This window comes from Notamacropus eugenii, chromosome 6, assembly GCF_028372415.1.
Source record: "Notamacropus eugenii isolate mMacEug1 chromosome 6, mMacEug1.pri_v2, whole genome shotgun sequence".
Classification (NCBI taxonomy): domain Eukaryota; kingdom Metazoa; phylum Chordata; class Mammalia; order Diprotodontia; family Macropodidae; genus Notamacropus; species Notamacropus eugenii.
Genome location: NC_092877.1, coordinates 42,399,732 through 42,407,312, shown reverse-complemented (window position 1 = coordinate 42,407,312; position 7,581 = coordinate 42,399,732).

Genomic DNA, 7,581 nt, shown 5'->3' with positions numbered 1-7,581 from the left:
AGCTGAAATGCTGCACTGCTATTCACGACATACTGAAAAAGACCCAGAGGAAGGTCCCCAGAGTATTCTGTAAACCTTTTACGGAGAATTTTGGGGAGGATATGGAAATAAATTTCATAAGATGAAAAGCATGGGGTGGGGATGGAAATGAGGGTAGAGATTTTCACTTATGGATGGAGCACCCATGTGGATGCTCCTAAGCATCAGAGAAATTCTACGATTTTATAATTTTATCTGTATTTAAGCACAGAATGATTTGACTGTTTTAAGTAGTGAAATTTGATCTAACAACATAAAAGAATACTGTAGGTTAGCTGCTAGTGCTGAATAAGCAGTCACTTTAACTATAGGAGCCATTAGTGGCAATGCCCATGGATGATTTCCATGGTCCAAGTGATGGCCAGAGGAGAAAGAAGAAAAGGAAGAGAAAGTAAAAGGAATTCCCTTGAAGAAGAAAAATTGAAAAAGAAGAAAAATGAAAGAGAAAGTAGAAAGAAGTTGGGCAAAAGATGTGATAGAGGAGCAGTAGATTCTTGGTATAATGGAGAAAAGTTCAGTGAGATATTTTACTTATAAGGAGCAACACTATGTTTCCTCAGATGGTTATTTAGAATTACTATAAGAAGTCATTTATGCAGATCTTTAAATTTTGGAGTGATTTCTTCATGAAAACTCAGTGAGTTAAGTAATTACAGATAGTATTTTCCCTATTTTAGTGTTGAGGAAATTGATGCTTCCAGAGGGTAAATGACTTGTCAATTGTCACACAGCTAATAGGTGTCCAAATTTCAAAACCATTTCCCTTTTTAGTATATATAATCAGCAAGTGTCTGGTAGATGGTTAGTTCATAACATGGATGGTTTTCTCCTAGTATGTATACATATTACATATTTGTATGTATTTTGTAGAATACTTTTTTCTCCTATGTCAAACAGAAACTTTGGGATAAATAAAGAAATCAAACAGATATATTGGCTAATATTTTAGTAAGAAGAATTCTGAAAATGAAAAGGCTTTAATTAGTGAGATATAGTGTGATATGGTGGGAAGAGCTCAGTTTTGGGAGATTGGGGACCTGGATTCAAATCCAACCTTTGTTATTTACTATCTATTGAGCAAGTGAGTCACTTCATCTCCTCCAGCCACAGTTTTCTCATCTGTAAAATAAAAGAGTTGGATTAGATGGCCTTTGAAGTCCACAGGACCAGGATCAAAAGGTGGCACAGATGTCAAAGACCATCTGTTTTCTACCCTTCATGTAACAGATGAGAACACATAGGCTTGGAGAGTTTATGTGACTTATTTGCCCAAGGTGACATAGGTAATATCAGAGGGAAGATTTAAGCATACATTATCTGACTCGAGCCAGGGCTCTTTCTGCCATTATTATACTGCTTCCTATTAACAGAATGCTTTTCATTTTCAGAATTCTTCTTATTAAAATATCAACCATTGCATCCATATAATTCCTTTATTCATTCTAATGCTTCAGTTTGTGATGAGAATGAAAAAGGTACTCTCCCAAACACACATTCACACACACACACACACACACACACACATGCATGCATATACAAAGAAAAACATCCAAGCTAATCATTTCTAATCAGACACTTTTTGTTGTAACATTTTAGGATGTTTGATTAGACCTCAAGAAAATGGACTGGATTTAAAGTCAGAGGTCCTGGGTTTAAATTCAAGCTACTCTTAATACCAGGGTGACCTTGAGCCAATCATTTAACACTTCTAGACTTCAATTTCCACATCTGCAAATAAGGACATCAGATAATTTCCAAGGACCCTGTTAATCCTAACTCTGTGATCCTATGAACTGAGTTTACTTACTAAGATGTGATATTATAATAGCACTCAGTGTATACATACCCAAATCTCTGATGCCACAAGAAAGTAAATATATGAAGAAACAAATCTTTCTTTTATAAACATCAGATGAATTAAAGACCTAAGAAAATTCAAAACTTCTATAAATGCTAACAGGACAAGAGGAATAGACATGCATGCCTGAAATGAGCCCTGGATAGCTATAGCATCAAAAAAAAAAAAAAGATCCATGTATTTCTACAGCAATATCAAAGAAAACAGAGGTACCTTTTGGTAGAGGGAGATGATGTGTTTAGATGCCAAGGAATTATCTGGGTGTGGCAGTACCATATTTATGTTGGGTTCAATAGCATTTGGGATTGAACCCCTTGAGAATCTATGACCAAACATAGATTGGGTCATTAAATTGCATCATGGATTTAAAAATTCCACACAAGTGGAAAAAAAATTCTCAGGGGCTCCATTTTTTTTTTCTTAGCTCATGTATATTCAGGATAAAAAATAAAAATTGATAATGACATAAACAGACCAGTAATATTGTTCTGCCATAGCAGATCTTAAATTTTGATCTGGATCAATACTTTCTATACTGTTTCAACAAGCTGTATTACACATGAAAATTAGGCTCATAATTCTTGTGTCTACACCTTTATATACCAAAGAATCTTAGACTCAAACTTCAACTAAAAGTAAAGATGCTATTAGCAATGTGGAGAAGTATCCCAACTTAAAAACAGCACCGAAATTTTCAAACCTCCAGGTAGCATCTCCCTAGAAAGTGAGAGTTTTTTGTATCGCAGATTTGTTTCAGGATTGCTGACAGATGCTGTGTGTCAGGTATTGAGAGTCAGTGGGAAGTAAGAGGGAGTTCGAATGATTGATCCAAGCAGGTCAGAAATCCCAAATCTTTACTTCAACTTTACCTCGACCACAAAGATCACACAGAATCTAATTGGATTTGCAAGGAAAGATGCTTAATTGCAACAGTTTGCCCTCCCTGAATCTCTACTTCCCATCTGAGTTCAAAAAAGCAAAATGAAGAATTAAATAATGATAATAGCTTTCCTATAGACAGTGCTTTAGGGTTTGCAGACTTAGATGATATAGAGCTGTTCTTTCATTTGAGTGTTACAGAAAACCAGTACTATGGTCATAGATTTATAGCTAGAAGGGACCTTAGAGGTAATTGAGTCCAAGCTCTTCATTTTACAATTAAACCCAGAGTGAGAAATGACTTGTCTAGGAGCATAGGCTAATAGGTGCTCAGAATAAGATTTTAGTGAAGGTCTTCCTGACTCTAAAGTCCCATATTCTATTCACCCCACTGTGTTACCACTCATGTTGTTATTCCCCTATCTTTCAGATGAGGAATCCAAGGCTCAGAAAAGTTGATTGACTTGCCTAATGTCCCCTTGCTAGCATCTAAAGTGTTATTGGAACACATCTGACCAAGGGATCAGTTGGGGTTGGGGGAATCTTTCTGCGATTGCAACTACAATACCTCATTCAGATCATATACTCTTAATCAAAGGTTTAGAAGAAAGGAAAGAAGACTGACCTTTCAAAATAAAATGAGAGACAGAGAGAAAGAGACATTTAGAGAGTACAAGGAAATGAGAGTAAGAGAGAGACAGCCAGAGACAGACAGACAGAGACAGAGACAGAGACAGACAGAGACAGAGACAGAGACAGAGACAGAGAGAACCAAAGTAAAACATGAAACTTCTCTTAAGGAAGGTAAAACAGGATGAGTATTCTTGGCATCTGTATGGCTCTGAAAATGATTGCTCCAGCAACACAGATTGAGGATATGAAGCAGTGCTTCTTTATTTGTGAACAGAATAGCAAAAAACAGAAAAAAAATATGCTACACTGAAAACACTGGCCTCAAAAATTGACTGTAGAATAGAAAAATGCAATAAGCCAAGTACTGGTTAATCTTTAAAAATATTTCTTATTAATATTGCACATCAAACTTGATTTTATGATGTTTTGTCAAGGTGATGTATCAAAATTGTATACTTTTTTGATATCTGAAAAAACAAGTTTCCACAAATAAATGAGGCTAAAACCAATGAGGGAATGTTTATGGGTCATCACATAAGAGAGATGATGAATGAAAAACATTTGAACAAGAATTAAATTAAGTTTAAGGAGCTGAATGGAAATAATTTTTTGAAGTTAGCCAAAACTTCTTGGGAAACTACAAGACAGAATATCACCAAGAATTTTCTCAAGGCCTTGAAATTACAAGATCCAACATGTCACTCAAGATCTACCTCTTAGATCCACATTTTACCTTCTACCCTTAAAACCTGCATACTATCATTAATGACCATGGTTAATTATTCTATAGAGAAATCATTATAATGGAAAAACAATGCAGGAATAGTGGATTCAAAATATAGTGGATGACTACTATTGGATATTGAACAAAGACACTGCACAGACATAATACAAAAAAAATCATTGTAGATACATGTTAGATGACTTGAGCAAGTAATATTTTGTTTAGTGAAAATTATTTTAGTTAATATAAAAGTGTGGTTTCTATGACAATAGAAAAGATCTGAAACAATATTTGAAATCAGCAAACACACACCAAAAAACCTATAAGGTTCATCTATTTTTATGGGAGTAACAGAAAAACTCTTTTTGTTGTTGGCCAGTGCAATTATAGGGATATTCAAGGTTCTTCATAGGATCATAGGTTTATAGCTGGAAAAAAACCTTAGAGATTATTGAATCCAACTTTCTCATAATACAGATGAGGAAATGAAGGTCCATAGAAGTTAAGTGACTTTACCAGAGTCACACAGTTTGGATCAGAGGAAGGAATGTACTCCAGATTTTCTTAACAAGCTCAGCCCTATATCCACAATACCATACTAGCTGAACTAATAAAATAAGGAGGACAACACTTCCCTTGTTTGTCTGTAAATTTCATGGCATGCTGATCAAAATACTGCATGTATAATCATGTATAGTCTCTCAGATTTTTCTCTTTGTTCCTTCTTAGATGTTTATTATTCCTCTTTTCTTTTTCTGTTCTCTTTCTATATATTTGGACACCTATATTTGTTCATTGAAGTTAAAATAAAATGTATTATAACAAAAACGGATTTAATTTGAATCTCCATTTTATAATGAGTCTCTTGTTTATATTTCCCTTATTGATTAAATATTTTATTATATTATGCTCTGTGATGAGTGGAAAATATCTTCCATTTTGGATTTGTGAATGTAATCAGTTTTTACAAAGGTGACATGTAATGCTTTAAAAATAGCCATGATAGCTTTTTTTTTAATTGCCAAATGTCTACAATATTCAAATTTTCTCACATTCTGTTTAGTTATCTGATTTCTTTCAACTTTATCTTTCTGGTAGACTTGTCTAAATGTGAAAGAGGCAAGTTGAAATCCTCAAAAATGACTGTTTTGCTACTTATATTTTTTTCATAATTAAGTTAGTTTTTTATTTAAGTATTGCAGTACTTTTCAATTACTTAGATACTATACTACTTGTTACTTATATTTCGTATTGATATTATTTGATTATCTATATTAACATTAACCATAATGTAATTTCTGTATTTATCTCTTTTAAACATTCCTATCTTTACATTTACCTTGTCTGAGATCATGATTGCCTCTCAGCTAAGGCAAAATAAATTCTATTCCATCCTCTCATTTTAACTTTTTATGAATTATTATTTTTAAATGAATTTAAATTTATATCTTTTGGTATTATAATACATACATTTCTGAAGGCATCTATCCCTATCTACCTGACAAAGTATACCAAAGAATTAAAAAAAAAGAAAAATAGCTCATCAAAACTTACCAATATTTTTTTTTGAAATTTGACATTATTTGCATTGTTCTATATCAACAGTCCCCCCACCTTTGTAAAGAAGTAGGGAGTGAGTGTAGAATTCAATTTTGTTCATTATCACTTCACTACATTCAATTTTGGTCATTTTACTATTGTTCTTTCCATTTATATTTGTAAATATTTCCATTCTTCTCTGTATTCTTCATCTTTATAATTTCTCACAGCATAGTAATATGACATTGCATTCATATGCTACAATTTGTTTCATCATTACCCAATAGATGATCACATACTTTGTTTAAAGGGAGTTTTTTTGTTATTACAAAATATGCTCTTAATATTTCAGTATATGTGAGTCCCTTCTTTTTCTCATTGGTTTTCTTGGGATACATACCTAAAATCAGACTTTCTGGGTCAATGGGTATGGACATTTTATTTGAACTCTTTATATCATTCCAAATTGTTTTTCCAAATGATTTGACCAATTCACAGAAATACTAATGATTTGTTAGTGTGTCCAAGTCTTCACATTCTTTGTGTTTATCATATAAAGAAAATTATTGTTGTTTTTTTACTTAGTAATGCATTTTGCTGTCCTCTTTCAATTCATGGGTGAATTTATTCCCTTAATATTCAGGGATATGATTATTGCTTGTTTTCTTCTTCACTGAATCCTGTTATCATTATTTTTATACATACATCAGAACTACAGTTTGTACTGCTTGTCATATGTCATTCTCAGTCTTCTCCTTTCTTCTCCCTTCCCATTCCAGATCAAAAAATTGGTCTTATCCTCTCTTCCTTATATTTTTTTTAATGAGCCCTCCAAAGCTATAGCTTGTTTTTTCTTGAGGCAATATCTTCATTGTTCTCACCCTCCAGTTCAAACATTCCTTATTCACACCTTATGAGTCCATGTCCCCACTTCATACTTTTATCATGACAATCTTTTTTTAAAAAACACTTTCTTTGACAAGTTCAGGTAACAGTGAAGTTCATGAAGTTCCCATTTCCCCCCAACAACACCCCATATCTAAGTTTAAATACCTTCCCTTGTGTCTGATTATAAAAAATAGTAACTTTCTCTTTCCTCATCCTATTTTTCAAATTTTCTCCTAAGACCTCTGTTTTCCCTCACTTTCTTCCTTCCTCCCCCCCCCCCCCCCCTTAGATCTCTCAAACTCTTGTAGGATTTTAAAGCCATACCATTCTCCTTTCTGGCACTCTAACTATGGTTACTGGATAACTATTTTCTTTTTCTGGTATTCTCCTAGTCCATAATTTTCTTAGTTGCATCAGCAAGTTTTCCTTGCTTGCTCATCTTTTTAAATTCCAAACTTAAACAAGTGAAAGAACATTTCCATACACATAGCAGAATTCAAAAAGAAGCTTCTATATGTAACTAGGAATCCCCATTTCATCCCACTTTTTAAAAACTATATAATAAATTCTATTCACTATTTTCAAAATTACCTTGCTTAGTCTCTCTCTCTGCTGGGCTTTTTTTTTTTTTTTTTGATAGGGGATTACTTCCTAATTTCCATCTGTTGAGAGTTGGGGGCATCTAGAATACCAGTTACAAAAATACTGAGTACTAGGTTACAAAACATGCTAGAATGACTGATAAATGTTCTTAGTCCACACCATATTAGCTCCTCCACCATCAAAAATAATCTAGTTCAGAGCAGGGATGGGGATTGGGCATATAGAACATAAAATGAAGGACATAATTACAACCATACAGAGTATTCTTGGCGAAAACATGTCCTTCCTACTCTTAGTCTCTACCTTCTGCCTCTGTAGCCACCCCACATGGAGTACATATTTTGGGGCTTAGTGTTAGGGCAGAGGAGAGATTGGTGAGTGAGATGTAGGATAACCTGGGGAATTAATAATATAATCA